This window comes from Chiloscyllium punctatum, chromosome 28 (assembly GCF_047496795.1).
Source record: "Chiloscyllium punctatum isolate Juve2018m chromosome 28, sChiPun1.3, whole genome shotgun sequence".
Classification (NCBI taxonomy): domain Eukaryota; kingdom Metazoa; phylum Chordata; class Chondrichthyes; order Orectolobiformes; family Hemiscylliidae; genus Chiloscyllium; species Chiloscyllium punctatum.
The window spans coordinates 54,261,645-54,280,563 of NC_092766.1; the positions used below are offsets into that span (position 1 = coordinate 54,261,645).

Consider the following 18,919-nt stretch of genomic DNA (forward strand, 5'->3'; position numbering starts at 1 on the left):
TTTCTTCCGCAGAGACCATGGGATCTTTGGTGCTGATGTGCTGCCCCACGGATACCTCAGTCACTCACCCTGCCAAATGGCCAAGTGAGATTATCACTAGATGGATAATCCAGACACCTAGATAACGTTCTGGGGCCCAGGGTTTGGATCTCGTCATGGCAGACAGTGGACTGTGAATTCAATAAAAATTTGGAATTAAGAATCTATTAAAGACCACGAATCCATTGTTGATTATTGCAAAAAAAACCCCCATCAGATTCGCTAATATCCTTCAGGGAAGGAATCTGCCATCCTTACCTGGTCTGGCCTACATGTGACTCCAGACCCACAGCAATGTAGTTGACTCTTTACTGCCCTTTGGGCCCAGCCAGTGACACCCTCATCCTGTGAATGAATAACAAAGAAGGTCAAGTCTTGTACACAACTATACTGTTCTTACAGATAAGTGATCTCTTAATAAATTTGCTTCTCAACTCCCTGCTGACTATTGGGGAAGGGTGGGGGGGGGGGTGGGGTCAATAGTCCCGTCCCAATAAGGAGATCATCCCTTTCTTATATCTCAGTTCCACCTGTATAACCTGCCTGGATGTACTCCCAGGAATACCCTCTTGAAGCCGAGTTGTAATGCTATCCCTAATCAAAAATACCTCTCCCCCTGCTCTGTTGCCCCCTTTCTATCTTTGCTATAGCATCTATACAGTGGAACATTAAGCTGCTGGTCCTATCCATCATTAAGTCATGCCTCTGTAATTGCTATAATATCCCAGTGCGATGTTCAAAACCATACCCTGAGCTCCTCTGCCCGACCTATCGGGCCTCCTCCATTGAAATAAATGCAGTGTAACTGCTCATTCTGTGCCTTGCCCTTGTCTGCCTTGACTGTTTGACGTCTGAACTGTACCAGTGTCAGACTGAGCTCTTCCCTCACTCTCTCTCTGGGTTTACCCACATTCCTTCACTGGTTTAATGCCTCCTGAATAGCACTAGCAACTGTTCCCTTCCAGTGCCAGTACAATCCATCCTTCTGATGGAGGGCAATTCTACCCCACAAGAGATTCCAATGATCCAATAATGTGAACTCTTCTATTCCTATGTCATTGATACCAATAAACAACAGCCTCCCCTCAAAATGGTTATTCTCCCCTTTAAGAATATTCTGCTCCCTCTCTGAGAAATCCTTATACAAAAATTACACATTCGAATAATAAACCTTACAGACATCAGGTCATCATAAAAGGATTACATGATTCACTGAAGGTTTGGGGAAACCTTTTGAGAGAATGCGATGATTCAAAGGAGAATTTTTAAGCAGCAAATGGGATTGATCTGGAACACAATACTCACACACACAATGTGAATATCCAGATCCTGATATACTGAGTAATTCAATCAGAGTTTAGCAGAATATTTACTGAGATTACCATCTGAATGTCCACCTGTAATATCCTGTAATACAAGTTTATAAAATCTGTCACTCTCAGTTCAAGTTAGAAACCCACACCATCCCCTCCTCGTGGCCCAGGATTACTGTACATATTACCCTTGAGGGCATCAACAGTCAACTCAGAGGGACATCTGTGGGTTTCTAGGAGATTCCAACTGGAGAGCTCATGTGACTGAACACAGCAGTTAGAACATAGAACATAGAAGAATACAGCGCAGTACAGGCCCTTCGGCCCTCGATGTTGCGCCGATCAAAGCCCACCTAACCTACACTAACCCACTATCCTCCATATACCTATCCAATGCCCGCTTAAATACCCATAAAGAGGGAGAGTCCACTACTGCTACTGGCAGGGCATTCCATGAACTTACCTGAGTGAAGAACCTACCCCTAACATCAGTCCTATATCTACCCCCCCTTAATTTAAAGCTATGCCCCCTTGTAATCGCTGACTCCATACGTGGAAAAAGGTTCTCACTGTCAACCCTATCTAACCCCCTAATCTTTGACACATTGGAGAAAATGATCCAAGCGTCAGTGAGATATGGGGAACAAGAATTACTTTCTTTTCTTTCATTCCGTGCTGCCGCTCTGCCTCATCAATAAGACATGGGGGTGAAAGGCTAATGCCTAAAGATGTGCAAGTTATCTCCATCCTGACCAATGGGTAGGAAGATCCTCCCAAACACTCCAAAGCGTATCCCTAGAAAGATAGCAACTCTGCCTGCTTTCCACTGCCTTCCCACTGCCCAGTGTTCCCAGTAAATGTTTGGAAGAATGGGAAAGGGGGATATCTCCTAGAAAAGGCATAACCGGAAAGGTCTAAGAGGATTATGAAAAAAAGAGAGAGATACACAGGAGAAGGGGGCAATAAGTTGCCAGATGGGGTGTAACTTGGGAAAATGGGAAGTTGCTCATTTTGGAGGAGTTAATAAAGAACAAAGTACTATTTAAATGGTGGAAACTGTAGAAAGCTGCACCACAAAGGGACCGGGGTAATTGTTCAGGAAACACAGAAAGTTACCACACAGTTACAACAGGGAATCAGGAAGGGGAATCGAATGTTTTGTTTCAAAGTTTTTCAGAATTAGAGTTTGGCGTCTCTACCTGAGAGTAATGTGTGGAAGTGACGGTGAGACCACCACATCTGCAGGAATGAGAGCAGTTTTGGTCCCTTTAGATAAGGAAATGTGTCACTTTATTGGAGGCATTTCAGGGAAGATTCAATGAGATGATCCCTGGTTTGGAGGGATTATCTTTTAAATAAAGGCTGAAAAGGTTGGGACTCTACTCACTGGATTTTGGAGAAAGAGAGGTGATCTCAGTGAGACAGATGGGATTCTTAAGGGGTTTGGCAGGATAAATACAGAGGGAATGTGTCTGAGGGTAAATACTGAGAGGAGAGTCTGAAACCAGATTCTGAGTCACTGAATCAAGGGTTCTGTTTTGGATTCAAGTTTAAGGCGACACAGACGCAGGTACGGGTTTTCAGTAGCAATGGAGCTGGGGTGAGGTGGAGAGAAGCAACGTTGAAGAGATTGGATTTCCTGGTGTTGCGATTGTGTGGATGTCTGATCAGAAGGTCATCTTGGGGTCAGATATAACAGCAATATTGTGAAGAGTGTCGTTCTGCCTCAGAGAGTTCCCAGTGGGAGGGAGGGGCTCAGCAGAAAGGTAAAGGTAAGGCAATGGGTTTAACCATGACAATGTTTCATTGGAGGAAATTGCAGCTAATTGAGTAGTGGGAATGTGATAAGCAGTTTGATAACTGAGTAACAGTGGAGTAATGGAGAGGGATGATGGGGAGGGAGAGCTGGGCATCGTCAGTGTACATGTCAAACCTAACACAGTGTTTTTGGATGATATCACCTCCTGGCACTATGTACGTGAGATACAGGAGAGACCAAAGATAGATCGTTGAGGGACACCAAATGCAAGGAATTCAGAAAGGAAAGGGAGAATGGAGATGGAGCAGGATTTTCCAACAACAGTGAGGTCAAATATCAGTTTTTCACAGAATGGGAGAGAAGGACATAACCAGAAAAGACCAACAGACTGAACAAGGAACAATATCTATGAATTGGCGAAGGGGAGTGATGAGGCGGCAGCGGAGGAAAGAGAGTTGGAAAGGGAGTTTAGCGAGATTAGGGGAAAGGGTCAAGGTGAGCTCTGATAAGACTTGACAAGAGACTGGAGAAAGATGTAGGTTTAGAACAAAAACCAGGAACACCACGTGAGGCAGTTTGGCTCAGTGGGCTAGTGGGAGGGAGAGAAACAGCAGATCGGATTATCTCAGTCTTAGTGACAGAGAAACTCCATGTGCTCCTCACTCGTTGTTGGAGGGGAGGATGGAGGAGACAGGGTGATGGACAGTGTTTTACAAAGAAACAAAACCAGGGTTAGTGATATTTAAAATGAGTGATCAAACCTGATGTATTTAGGTTTTATCCAGAATATTAAAACAAACGACTGAAGTCCTGGTTCGAATCCCATCTTGGCAGACGGTGGAATCTGAATTCAAGAAAAAAAAAGAACGTATTAGGAATCTGCTGATCTCCATGAAACCATTGTCAATGGCGAAACAAATCCTGCCAACCTGACAGCGGCCCAGCCAGCTACTCACTGAAATAATCACTGCAAAGTCTCAACACCGGAATGAAACTGGATGGACCAGTTGGCAACTAACAAGGCACCAGAAATTACAACCACAGAATCAGCCCTCTCGATGGTGCAACATCCTACTCACGAACATAAGGTTTTTGGTGCCAAAATGTGGAGAGCTGTCTCACAGACTAGTCAAGGAACAGCCTGACATAGTCATACTCACGGAATCATCCCTTACAAACAATGACCAGACACCACCATCACTATCCCTAGATATCGAGAGTGTGGTGCTGGAAAAGCACAACAGTCAGGCAGCATCCGAGGAGAAGGAGAATCGACGTTTCGAGCCTAAGCCCTTCATCAGCCTGACCTGTTGCGCTTTTCCAGCACCAGACCCTTGACTCTGATCTCCAGCATCTGCAGTCTTCACTTTCTCCTGAAATCTCTGGATATGTCCTGTCCCACTGGCAGGACAGACCAGGCAGAGGTGGTGGCACAGTGGTGTACAGATAGGGAGGATTTGCCCTGGGAGTACACAGCATTGGCTCCGGAGACCAGGAAGTCTCACGGCTCCTGTTGATTACCACGTCCCGTCCTCCCTTGGCTGATGAATCACTTCTGCTTCATGTTGAACAACATTTGGAGGAAGCACTGAGGCAATAAAATGCAGTCAAACTTACTCTGGGTACAGGATTTTAATGTCCACAATCGAGACTAACTCTGCAACAGAATTACTGACTGAGCTGCAGGTCCTAAAGGGTATAGCTGCTCAACTGAGTCTGCAGCGGGTGGTGAGGCAACCAACAAGAGCGTAAAACATACTTGATCTCATTGTTATGAATTGACCAGCGGCAGATCCATCTGGCCATGACAGTATCAGTACGAGCGACCATCACACATTCCTTTTGGAGACAAAGTCTTGCCTTAAAGTTGAGAAAAACCTCCATTGCGTAGAGTGGCACTATCACCGTTCTAAATGGGACAGACTTCGAAGAGATGGACGATCTCAAACTGGGTATCTCGGAGACACTGTGGGACATCAACAGCAGCAGAGCTGTAATCTGTAATCTCATGGGTTTGTAAATCCTGCACTCACCCATCACAATGGACAGGAAAGGAGGGCATGCCATGAGCAGCACCAGGCAGACCTAAAAATGAAGTGCCAACCTGTTGAAGCTATCAAACAGGACTATCTGCATTTCAAACAGCATCAGCAGCAAGCAACAGAGCTAAGTGATCCTACATCCAGTGGAACAGATCGGAGCTCTGCAGTTCTGCCACACCCAGTTGTGAACGGTGATGGACAATTAAACAACTCACTGGAGGAAGCATCACAGAAATCCCCATCCTTACTGATGGAGGGGCCTCACACACCCATGCACCAGATAAGATGACAGCATTTACAGCAATCTTCAGCCAGAAGTGCAAAGTGGGATGATCCATCTCAGCCTTCTCCAGTGGTTTCTAACATCACAGATGTGAGTTTTCAGCCAGTTCGATTCAGTTTGAATAACATCAAGAAATGGTTAAGTAGTGCAAAGGTTACGGGCCCTGCAAATATTCTGGCAATAATACTGATATCTTGTGCTCCAGAACTTACCACCCACCAAGCCAAGTACCGCTCCAGCACTGGCATCTACCAACAATGTGGAACATTGCCCAGGGATGTTCAACACAAAAACACAGGGCAATCCAACCCAGCCAATTTCCATCCATCAGTCCACACTCGATCAGCAGTAAAGTGATGGAAGATGTCATCAACTGGGCTACCAAGCAGCAGCTGCTCAGCAACAGCCATCTGAGTGACACTCATTTTAGGCTCCACCAGGGCCACTCAGCTCCCGATTGTGTTACCGCCCTGATTCACAATCTGGCCACCAGCTGAATCCCAGAGGCGAGGTGAGTGTGACAACTCAGTCCCACCCCAAGATCACTAATTCTAGCTGATTCCACCCTCATCTCAGCTCATTTACTAAAACTCTCATCCATCGTGTGTTATCTCCAGACTTCATTTTCCAAACACACTCAGGGCCAGCTTCCCACATTCAACCTCACTGTAATATCAAGAAAGTCTAAATCTCTGCTTGTTGATTTATCAAAAGGCTCCTAATTATAATCAACAGCGTACAGCCATAGAGATGTACAGCATGGAAACAGACCCTTCGGTCCAACCCATCCATGCCGACCAGATACCCCAACCCAATCTAGTCTCACCTGGCCAATATCCCTCAATTTTAAATTCTCACACTTGATTTAATTCCTGGCTGTGATAATCCCTAGCTCCCTGCACCACACACACTTTGAGACCTCGACAACCCATTTTCTTCGAGACTCCCAACCATTTGTTAATTCATTACTTCACCTGTGTGGCTGTTTCTACAGTTGCTGAAGCAGCATGGTCTGAAATTCGCAGCCAAAACCTCTCAGGTCTGCTTTCCACCTTTAAGACATCCCTCAAAACCTGCTTTTTGGCAATGCTTTTGGTCACCTGACCTAATATCTCCATCTCTGGCGTAATGTCTAAAGTTCTCAATAGCATTTTTGTGAAATTATAAGCATGATAATAAAAATACAAACTGTCGTTGATTTGGACATTATTTTCAAATCATCACTGTTGCTGAGTGAATAATCGATAATGCCACTTACCCAACCACATTGTAAGGAGCACCTTCACCACACAAACTGCAGCTGTACAAGAAAGTCAAACATCACCCTCTCCACAAGCAACAGGGCTTTGGCATTAATCACTGGTATCTGTGGAAGGATAAACACAGTTGATGTTTCAGGGAGAGCAAAATGGATTACAGGGAATGAAAATGGTACAGAATTTGATATTCAGAAATGGAAGGAAAATACACTTGCTTCTTGGAAAAAAGAATTCTTGACTGTCAAATATATTCAAGAAAAAAGTAATCTGATAATAGAGCAGTGCATGGTCAGGGGCTGGGCAGCAGTGAAAAACTCATTTACAAAGGGTCTATAAAAGTAATAATACAGGAGTAAACAGACCAAAAATACACCCATGGTTCGAGACAAGTTGAAGCTTTTGGAAACAGTAGAGTCTGATGACACTACCAGTTCGCAAGGCGGCCATGTTTGTCAATCAAAAGTTGCCGCAGAAGCAGAGCGGAAGAGTCGGACATCACATAGAGCCGTGGTAATAGGGGACTCCATCGTGAGAGGAACTGACCGGGGTTTTTGTGGCAGCAGACGGGATTTAAGGATGGTGTGTTGCTTTCCTGGTGCTAGAGTGAAAGACATCGCGGACAGAGTGCAGGACATCCTCAAGGACGAGGGTGAAGAGCCCGAGGTGGTGGTACACGTCGGCACAAATGATGTCGGGAAGAAGAGGAGGAACATACTACAGCGAGACTTCGCAGAACTAGGAAGAAGGCTAAAAAGCAGGACGTCCAAGGTGGTTATCTCCAGTTTGCTTCCAGTTCCTCGGGCTAGTGTGGTCAGAAACCGGGAGATAATGGACTTGAACGTGTGGTTGGGGAACTGGTGCAGGAAGCAAGGTTTCAAGTTCTTGGATCACTGGGGTATATTTTATGGTAACCATAAATTCTACAAGAGAGATGGCTTGCACCTTAATAGAACAGGGATCGGCATTCTGGCAGGCAGGTTTTCTGCTGCAACACCGCTACATTTAAACTAAGTAGCGGGGGGGAGGGGACAAGCTGGATGTTTAAAAAGGAAATTGAAGGGGTAGTTAGAACAAGAGAAGTCAAGAAAGACAACTGTATCAAGGAGGCAGAAAACTGGAAAAGGCATCATGCTGTAAAGTTGAGTGAAATAAGGGTTGAGGGGAAGGGTGAGAGCAGTAACAAATTAAAAATTCTATATATGAATGCACGAAGCATTAGACACAAGGTGGATGAGCTTGAGGCTCTTTTGGAAATTGGCAGATACGATATTGTGGGGATAACTGAGACGTGGCTTCATGGGGACAGGGCCTGGGAAATGAATATTCAAGGCTACATGTGTCATCGTAAGGATAGACTGACGGGCAGAGGGGGTGGGGTGGCCTTGTTGGTAAGGGAGGATATTCAGTCCCTTGCGCGGGCGGACCTAGAGTCAGGGGATGTAGAGTCAGTGTGGATAGAGCTTCGAAACACTAAGGGTAAAAAGACCCTCATGGGAGTCATCTACAGGCCCCCAAACAGTAGTCTGGATGTTGGAGGTAAGTTGAATCAGGAGCTGAAATTGGCTTGTCGCAAAGATGTTACTACAGTTGTTATGGGGGATTTTAACATGCAGGTAGACTGGGAGAATCAGGATGGTATCGGGCCTCAAGAAAGAGACTTTGTGGAGTGCCTCAGAGATGGATTTTTAGTGCAGCTGGTGCTGGAGCCGACCAGGGATAAGGCGATTCTGGATCTGGTATTGTGTAACGAACCAGAATTGGTCAGTGACCTCGAAGTGAAGGAGCCATTGGGAAGTAGTGACCATAATACAATAAGCTTCAATCTGCAATTTGAGAGGGAGTGGGTACAATCTGAAGTGACAATATTTCAGTTGAATAAAGGGAAATATGGAGCTATGAGGGAGCAACTGGCCAAAGTTCAATGGTTTAATACCTTAACAGGGAAGACCGTGGAGGAACAATGGCAGATATTTCTGTGTATAATGCAGAAGATGCAGGATCAGTTCATTCCTAAAAGGAAGAAAGATCCCAGGAGGAGACATGGGCGGCCGTGGCTGACAAGGGAAGTAAAGAAACATATAAGGTTAAAAGAGAAAAAGTATAACTTAGCGAAGATAAGCGGGAAAACGGAGGACTGGGAAGCTTTTAAAGAACAACAGAGGATTAGTAAGAAGGAAATACGCAGAGAAAAAATGAGGTACGAAGGTAAACTGGCCAAGAATATAAAGGAGGATAGTAAAAGCTTTTTTAGGTATGTCCAAGGCAAAAAAATGGTTAGGACAAAAATTGGGCCCTTGAAGACAGAAGCAGGGGAATATATTACTGGGAACGAAGAAATGGCAGAGGAATTAAATGGGTACTTCAGATCTGTGTTCACTGGGGAAGACACAAGCAATCTCCCTGAGGTAACAGTGGCTGAAGGACCTGAACTTAAGGGAATTTCTATTTGCCAGGATTTGGTGTTGGAGAGACTGTTAGGTCTGAAGGTTGATAAGTCTCCGGGACCTGATGGCCTGCATCCCAGGGTACTGAAGGAGGTGGCTCGGGAAATCGTGGATGCGCTGGTGATTATTTTCCAGAGTTCAATAGAATCGGGGTTGGTTCCTGAGGATTGGAGGGCGGCTAATGTTGTGCCACTTTTTAAGAAGGGTGGGCGGGAGAAAGCAGGAAATTATAGACCAGTTAGTCTGACCTCAGTGGTGGGAAAGATGCTGGAGTCTATTATAAAGGATGAAATTACGGCACATCTGGATAATAGTAACAGGATAGGACAGAGTCAGCATGGATTTATGAAGGGGAAATCATGCTTGACTAATCTTCTTGAATTTTTTGAGGATGTAACTCGGAAGATGGACGAGGGAGATCCAGTGGATGTAGTGTACCTGGACTTTCAGAAAGCTTTTGATAAAGTCCCACACAAGAGGTTAGTGAGTAAAATTAGGGCGCACGGGATTGGGGGCAAAGTACTAGATTGGATAGAGAATTGGTTGGCTAACAGGAAACAAAGGGTAGTGATTAACGGCTCCATTTCGAAATGGCAGGCAGTGACCAGTGGGGTACCGCAGGGATCCGTGCTGGGACCGCAGCTTTTTACAATATATGTAAATGATATAGAAGATGGTATCAGCAATAACATTAGCAAATTTGCTGATGACACAAAGCTAGGTGGTAGGGTGAAATGTGATGAGGATGTTAGGGGATTACAGGGTGACCTGGACAAGTTAGGTGAGTGGGCAGATGCATGGCAGATGCAGTTTAATGTGGATAAATGTCTGGTTATCCACTTTGGTGGCAAGAACAGGAAGGCAGATTACTACCTCAATGGTATCAAATTAGGTAAAGGGGCTGTTCAGAGAGATCTGGGTGTTCTTGTCCACCAGTCAATGAAGGCAAGCATGCAGGTACAGCAGGTCGTGAAGAAGGCTAATAGCATGCTGGCCTTCATAACAAGAGGGATTGAGTATAGAAGCAAAGAGGTGCTTCTGCAGCTGTACAGGGCCCTGGTGAGACCACACCTGGAGTACTGTGTACAGTTCTGGTCTCCAAATTTGAGGAAAGACATTCTGGCTATTGAGGGAGTGCAGCGTAGGTTGACGAGGTCAATTCCTGGAATGGCAGGATTGCCTTACACGGAAAGACTGAAGCGACTGGGCTTGTATACCCTTGAGTTTAGAAGACTGAGAGGGGATCTGATTGAAACGTATAGGCTTATGAAAGGACTGGACACTCTGGCAGGAGGGAACATATTTCCGTTGATGGGGGAGTGCCGAACCAGAGGACACAACTTAAAAATACGGGGTAGACCATTTAGGACAGAGATGAGGAGAAACTACTTCACACAGAGAGTGGTGGCTGTGTGGAATGCTCTGCCCCAGAGGGCAGTGGAGGCCCAGTCTCTGGATTCTTTTAAGAAAGAATTGGATAGAGCTCTTAAAGATAGTGGAGTCAAGGGGTATGGAGATAAGGCTGGAACAGGATACTAATTAGGAATGATCAGCCATGATCATATTGAATGGCGGTGCAGGCTCGAAGGGCAGAATGGCCTACTCCTGCATCTATTGTCTATTGTCTATTGTCTATTGAGACGGAGGAAGCTAGATATTGACAAAGTGGTTATGAGGGAGCCCAGAGGTGAATCAGAGCAGTATTGGCTGCTATGATCCCAGTGACTCTATACTAGAGAAAGGCTGCACATGCGCCTGGCTGCACCTTGCCCCCTACAAAGATGGCGGCGGTGCACATGTCCAGTGAATCTTTGTCCCGAATAAAGATGGCGGCGCTCACTCAGGCCTGCAGCCGCGCTGAGGCTATTACCCATTTACTGCAAACACGGGACTGGGACATTCAAATTTATGTTTTCCGTCGTGCACAATTTGTTTGTGAAACTTCTCCGCTCATAGCAACACAGTTTTTATCCCATTTCCCTGTTTATTTCTTTCCTTACCGTATCCTTTCTCTCCATAACTTCCCGAACATTCATTACAGCGACACTGCGCTGCGCGCGAGGGTGATCACATGGTTTAGTTTAGCTCCGCCCTTCATTCACTTTGATTGGTTGGAGGACCAACCGCCCCTAGGTCCTCCAGATCCGCCCACCGACCTTTCATTGGTCCAGTACTGACATCAATCACCCGCGGGTCATTTGTTGGCTAGAGCATGCGCAGTGCGTCCTGCTTAACTGATATGTTGGGTAATGTGATGGGAGAGTTTACTGAGGGTCAGAATTCCCTTTGTGTGAGCTCTGCAGTAGATTTCCTTTATTCATGGAGGGAATTGCCTTCCCACTCATGACTGTATAGCTGTAATTGATGAATCAATGCCATCTGAATCAGTACATAAACACCTCATTTTCACTGCTTTTCACAACATCTTCTTTAGCACATTGTATCACACTCTTCTTTGAAAACAAAAAAAACATGAAACGGAGCCTCAAGGAGCAGGCGTAGGGCATTCATTCCCTTCAGCTTGTTCCCCCATTCTATCAGATCATGGCTTGGCCAACCCAGACCTCAACACTTCTTTTATGCTTGATCCGCATAGCCCTCAACTGCTCAATATTTCAAAAGTATATCTGCCCTCTTCTAAAATAATTTGAGATAGAATCACAGATTCCCTACTATGTGGAAACAGGCCCTTCAGCCCAACAAGCCAGAACAACCCTCCAAAGAGTAACCCAACCATTCCCCTCCCACATTTAACTTTCACAAGTTTTTGGGCGAGAAAATTCTAGCCATTATCTGAGAAAAAAAATCTTTACTTTTCCTAAAATGAATGTTCCCTTATGTAATGTCCCCTGGTTTGAGACTTCACTGGTGCTAAAAGATCTAGTCAACATCTACCCTGTCAAGCTCCTCAGAATCTTGTTTCCATAAGATCACTTCTGCTTATCTATTCTTGATAGGCCAACCCTTTCGTCCTCAAAGCAGCTAAGTGAATCTTTTTTGAATGGTCTCCGATGTTAGTTTATTCTTTATTAAATATGGGAGCTAACATTGTATACAGTACTCCAAGTGAGGACTCAGCAACAGCCAATGTGGTTAACCAATCCTCAGTCCATACTAATACATTACGCTGATACCATGAGCTCCTAAATTGTGCAATTAACTTTTATGTAGCACCTTATCATTTACATTTTTAAAATCCAAATACAGAGCATCATTGGATTGCCCTTTATCAGTCCTGCTTGTTCTCTCCTCAATGAACTGTCATAAATTTGTCAAATATAGTTTCTCTTTCACAAAACCCAGTCTACCATGTTTAATGATAAGCTTTTCTAAATATCCTGCAATTTCTTTCTTTAATATTTGACTCTGTAGATTATTTCAGTAAATGTGCTAAGTACGATTCCCCTCTCTTAAATCCATGCAGACTCTGTCCAATCCTGTCTCTGTTCAGTAAGAAATTTGACTGTTCTCCAATATAGTTAGTAAATGTATCTGTATTTATTTTTAAAAACTGATTACTTACAAATGCTGGACCCATGCAATATCAATGAATTAGTGACTCTGAATTGGGGTTATAATTTTTTTTGTTAGTTCCTTTTCATACTGTGTTATGCAGACAGCACCAAGTGATCACTCTTAATTGTGAGGAACTTTGAAAATAATATATTTTAAAAATGACATCCCAAAATGCTGCCTCATTAGTGTGCAAGGAGGATTTGCATTCAATAGTTTGCAGATGAAATTGAACAGATTTTTGCTGCATTTTGGCCAGACTGCAGGTTACACCAAAGTGGCAACTCTGTTGTCAAATTCTTACTTGACACTGCCCGAGGCGATACTGATGGGACTTCACTTTGCCATTCTTGTTCACCAGCTTTATTTCCAGGTTTAATCGTGTAATCATTCTAGAGCTTGTAATTTTAGACAACTTCTCTTTTAGGAACATATGTAAGTATCATACTGAAATGTTGCACTGAATGGTACCAAATCTGAAATTAGTCTCTAATCTGACCCTTCTACAAATGTATTGGCATAAGTCTATGCCAGTTATTTTTCTGAAGCCTATGATTCCTGATGAAGGGCTTATGACCGAAACATCAACTCTCCTGCTTCTCGGATGCTGCCTGACTTGCTGTGCTTTTCCAGCATGACACTTTCCGACTCTAATGTCCAGCTTCTTTGGTCATCACTTTCTCCTTTGATCAACAAAAATTATTCTTGGTTTAATCTTCTCAAAAGTGCAATAGGAACCAATTCATGAAATTCAGATATCGCACATTTACCTTAACTATGTGAAGTCTAAATTATTCTAGTAATTGAAACCGTGCTGACAAACTTGTGCAGTATCAGTGCCTCACCTTTACAGTGTTCCCAGATATCACGCAGCTGCAGTATTTTGTTTTGCACTCAGCTATATGATGTTCTCACTTGTTTCTTTGTGAAAGATTACAAAATTAACTTGGATGAATGAACTTATGATTTCTTTAACCAATGTTGGGAGAAAAAAATGTCAGTATTTCAAGTGCTGATAAAGTAAAATAAACTGATAATCAGTAGAAAGGGTTTAAGATGGATATGGAACAAATGCTGACAAATGGGACTAGATTAATTTTGGATATCTGGTCAGCATGGTCAAGTTGGACTGAAGGGTCAGATTTTGTGTTGTACAACTGCGACTTCATTCTCACAATTATTCAAGAAGTTAAATACTTCGAGGAGGAAAAGGAGAATTTATGCAGAGAATGCACTTGAAATGATGATTGAGGTATATCAAACTCACATTGTTTCATGACCTTTTCCTCTGGGTTCTTCAATGAACAAACTTGTTTTGTTATCTGAATAAATATGTATCATGTGATTTGTTCGCACAAAATATTTCATTAGGATCTGGTGAACTATTAAGAAGTGTTCACGTTTAAAATTTAGGTAGCGTGATTGTTAAGCAAGAAAAGGTTGGCGTTTTACTCCCACTGAATCATTGCTCTATAAAAGGTAACAAGCTTTTTATCTGTTCTGGGCACTGAATATATGGAAGTCAATTCTGAAGGAAAAAATCCTCGTCGGTAATGTTCCCACATATGTGGAGTAATTGCTTCTGGTCACTCTTCAGGTTATAGAGGCTCAGAAAGAAATGAGTTGGCCAAAGTTAGGAACATCATTTGGATGGACTATGCTCATTGGGGAAACTTGCAGGATCTGTAGAAGGAACACGTGTTTCAGAGTGTATGCAATAAACCTGAACATTGTTATTTTTTTCACAGAGTTTGTGACCCGACTGGAGCAGCAATGAAGCTCGTATTGTTTTTTAAATTTCCGAGCTTGCCAAATTATTGTTGGTAAATGCAGGTGACTTTATCAAAGCACATTTCACACTCCCCAGCCAGGAATTTGGTCCCAATTCTGTCAGTCCATCCATTCCTATGGATAACAGGTATTTTAAATGTGAGCACTCCATTTAACTATTTGAATTGAATACTTCAGTGGTTACATCCTCTTGGATTCTTAATTTCAAATTACTCAATGTGATTTTTTGTCCCCCCTGAATTTGCCAAGCACTGGGCAGTTCTGGAATATTGTAAAACATTTACAATAGATGCATTTACACTATTGAAGGCAACCTGGCAGATTTGAATACCATTCAGGTAGTCAACAACAATACATAAGTAACTTTATGAATTGCTTACTGTACACCAACAACACAAGCCAAGTATTAGTGAGACCACAGATTGTCTCCCAAGGATTCCCAAATCTAAACAGTGCATTCCAGATATGCTCACTAACACCATCTGGGAGCAGTCTCCCAAAGTGCTCCCAGAACTTAGAAAGCACATACACTACCCTCCAAAGATAAATCTGCTGTCACAGGCTTCACTCTTATTGAATACAATGGCATTCATTATCCAGTTCTTTAACGTGACAAATGAGCTTACAAACAATTTATAAAATACTTTAAATCCTGAAGAAATGTGATGTCAGCCCTTTGTAGAAGTGAATGGAAAGTGTGATGTTTGCTTGAACGTTGGCTCTATGTATCAGACTGATCTGAACCTTTAGCAAGATGTGGGATGTTTCCCACACACTTTGTTTAAAAAAGGAAAGATTATGCTCTGAGATTTAAATGTTCGATCAGGTTTAATAAAAACCCTTCCAAAAATTGAGTTTGACTTCAGCTCCTTTAAAGAGACATGCTCTTGGCCTTCAATTTTGTGACATGTGATCATTCTTTGGTAAAGGTGGCTGTGTGTAACACTGCAGGATGTTGTGCTGAAGTGCCTCATTGGGTGGAGGAGCTTTATTACTGGTGTAACTTGGCTAATTTTGAGATGGAATATTATTGTGAGTTAAATCTTGTTTTTAAACCGAGACGTGCTTGTGTAACTCAAGTGTAGAAACTATGCTCATGTTTGCAATGAACCTTTCACTTTTGGAGATTAGTATTTTTCCAATCTGTTTTGTAAATAAAGTTCACTATAGAAAGCACAGTGCTGGAGAACATCAGGTCCAGCAGCATCTCTGAGGGGAATAAAACATTGTAAGCTCCAAGTCTCATGACCTTTTGTCCGTTCAGATGAAGAGTCAGTGAACTTCAAATGTAACATTTTTTTCACTTCACAGATACCCTCAGAACTGCTGAGTTTCTCCAGCACTTTGTTTCTGTGGTTGAGATCTCCAGCACGTAGTTTATTTTTTTGTTTTCGATCCTGTGATTTGACTTGGGGAGCGAGGGGCTGCAACTGTGACCAACGAGGATAAAACTCCCTAACCACGGAAAACAAACTGGTTTTTTATACTTTGCAAAACACGACTGTAAATAAGAAATGCAACTTTACTAAGTGTAAGAAGGCATACCACCTGCCTTGTCTCAAACTTGCTACTCATCTTTGAGGACTAACCTGTCAGAATTGTGTTTGCTCCCTTCCTTTGAGATCACAGTCCACAAATGTCCCAGTTCCAATTCCTGGGCCGGGCCCGGTTACCACATTGCAGTGGGTTGGGGAGCTTTGTGTCAGCCTGAAGTTTTTGTTAAGAGCAACATTGCAGGTTGAAGTTGACGGTTTTGCCTAATATTGTGTAATCAAACTTGGAGGAAATCCTTCCGAATGTATTGATTAACTGGGCTGAGCTTGTTTACATGCAGCCCTGTTAGTAGTGCTGTAATATTCTCAATTAATAATCACACAACACCAGGTTATAGTCCATCAGGTTTATTTGGAAGCACACTAGCTTTCAGAGCACCGCTCCTTCATCAGGTGATTGTGGAGGGCACAATTCTAAGGCACGGAATTTGTAGCAAACATTTACAGTGTGATGTAACTGAAATTATCCATTGAAAAATACCTTGATTGTCTGTTCAGTCTTTCATTTGTTCGAATACCATGATAGTTTCACTTCTTTCATGTGTAAATTACAAATCCTTTTTTTTTTAAAGTTGCATTCCTGACAGTGGCCCACCAAATCACTCATTGTATTAGTCACTGCACAGACTCAACAAAGAAATGAAACTGGATGGACCACATTATATTTTCTCGTGCACTGGAAAATACAACCACACAATCAGCCCTCTTGACCCTGCAACTTCTGTCTCACTGTGGTCCAACAGCAGCAGCAGAACTGTACTCCAGCCCAATCTGAAATCTCATGGCCTGGTATATCCCCCACTCAACAATTAACATCAAGTCAGGGGAATCAACCCTGGTTCAATGGAGAGTTCCGCAGGGCATGCCAGGTGCAATACCAGGCATACCTAAAAATGTGGTGCCAACCTGGTGAAGCTACAGTGCAAGCAACACCAAATAGAACTATGTGATCAAACAACCAATGGATCAGATCTGAGTTCTGCCACACCTAGTCAGGAATGGTGATGGACAATTAAACAACTCACTGCAGGAAGCATCACAATATCCCTACCCTTACTACTGGAGGAGCCTCACACATTCATGCAACAGATAAGACAACAGCATTTGCAGCAATCTTCAGCCAGCAGTGCCAAGTGGATGAGCCTTCTCTATTGGTCCCTGACTTCACAGATGTGAATTGAATTGGTTGAAAACTCATTTCAAATCAGATCAAGAAATTGACAAGTAGTGTAAAGGCTATGGGCCCTGCCGCATTGTGGCAATAATACTGATGGCTGTGCTCCAGAACTTGCTGTAAATGTGTAGCTGGAAAAGCACAGCAGGTCAGGCAGCATCCAAGGAGGAGGAGAATCGATGTTTTGGGCATGAGCCCTTCTTCAGGAATGAGTTCCTGAATGCTGCCTGACCTGCTGCTCTTTTCCAGCAACACATTTTCAGCTCTGATCTCCAGCACCTGCAGTCCTCACTTTCTCCTCCAGAACTTGCTGCCCACCAAGACAAGTTGTGCTCCAGCACTGGCATCTGGGAAACATTTCCAAATGTCAGTAGTGTTGTTCAACACAAAAACGCAGGACACATTCAACCCAGCCAATTTCCCTCCATCAGTCCACACTCCCTCAGCAGTGAAGTGTTGGAAGTTGTCATCGATAGTGCTGTCAAGCACATGCTCACAATAACCTGCTCAGTGACACCCAGTTTGGGTTCTGCCAGGGCCAATCAGCTTCTGAGCTTGTAACAGACTTGATTCACAAACTGACAAACAGCTGAATACCACAGCTGAGGGCAACAGCACAGTCCCACTCCAAGACCACTATTTCGACTTCATTGATATCACCTGACCTCACCACAGTCTCAGCTCATTTACTGAAACTCTCTTTCATTATCTAAACCCACTCCTGACCAGCATCCCACAATCACCCTCCCTATAATCTTCAGAATATTGAGAACTCTACCGCCCAAGTATTCACTTGTACTTGCTGATCCATCAAAATGCTCCCATTTATAAGCAACAGCAATTTACTTTCACACCCTTGACTTAATTCCTGGCTGTAATCATTCCTATCTTCCTGCACCACACACCCTTTCACATCTCAACAACTCATTTTAGTTCAGACTCTCAATGATGTGTTTATTTTTGGGTTCAGCTGTGTGACTGTTTCTATAGATTCCAAGGCAAAATGGTCTGGAATTCCTACCATCTAAGATCTGCTTTCTTCCTTGAAGTCATTCCTGAAAAATTGCTTATTTGGTAATGGTTTTGGTCACCGGATATAATATTCTCCATCTGTGGTCTTATGTCAAAAGTTCTCAATATTTTTGTGAAATTAAAAATGTGTTGATTTGTACAGATATCTTCTACTCTTCACTATCTCTGAGTGAATAATCTGTAATATCTCCTACCCAACCACGTCGTGGGAGCACCTTCACCATACAAACTGCAGCAGTACAAATAAGTCAAACATCACCTTCTCAACAGGCAAGAGAGCTTTGGCCTTGATCACTGGTATCTGTGGAAGGAGAAATACACATCATGTTTCAGGGAGTGCAATATGAATTATAGGGAATGAAAATGGTGCAGAATTTGACTGTCAGAAATGGAAGGAAAATCCACTCACTTATTGGAAAAAAGAACTCTTGACTGTCAAAGATATTGTGGAAAAAATAACCTGATAATGGGGCATATGGTCAGGAGCCGGGCAGCAGTGGACAATTCATTTACAAAGAGGTCTGTGAACGTAATAGTAAAATACTACACAGAACAAAAATACACACGAGAGACTGAGGAAGCTAACAAACAAGTGGACATCAAAGAGCCCAGAGATGAATCAGAGCAATGTTCACTTTTATGATCCCACAGTCAGAGATGTCTAGCACAGAAACAGACTCTTCAGTCCAACCCATCTGTGCCAACCAAGTATTCTAA

The 18,919-nt window shown here is 43.2% G+C and overlaps 1 long non-coding RNA gene across 5 annotated transcripts in view; it reads right to left on the reverse strand.

The window, feature by feature from the left end:
• The window catches only part of LOC140454075 (uncharacterized), a 35,150-nt gene extending 23,953 nt beyond the window's left edge, over positions 1 to 11,197 (reverse strand). For all 5 annotated transcript variants that reach the window (XR_011952609.1, XR_011952605.1, XR_011952607.1 and 2 more), the window contains exons 1-4: positions 11,140 to 11,197; positions 6,695 to 6,802; positions 3,873 to 3,955; positions 298 to 384 (exon numbers count right to left, since the gene is read on the reverse strand). This is a non-coding gene — a long non-coding RNA (uncharacterized lncRNA). The remainder of the gene's footprint in view (positions 1 to 297; positions 385 to 3,872; positions 3,956 to 6,694; positions 6,803 to 11,139) is intronic.
• Between the last annotated feature and the right edge of the window lie 7,722 nt (positions 11,198 to 18,919).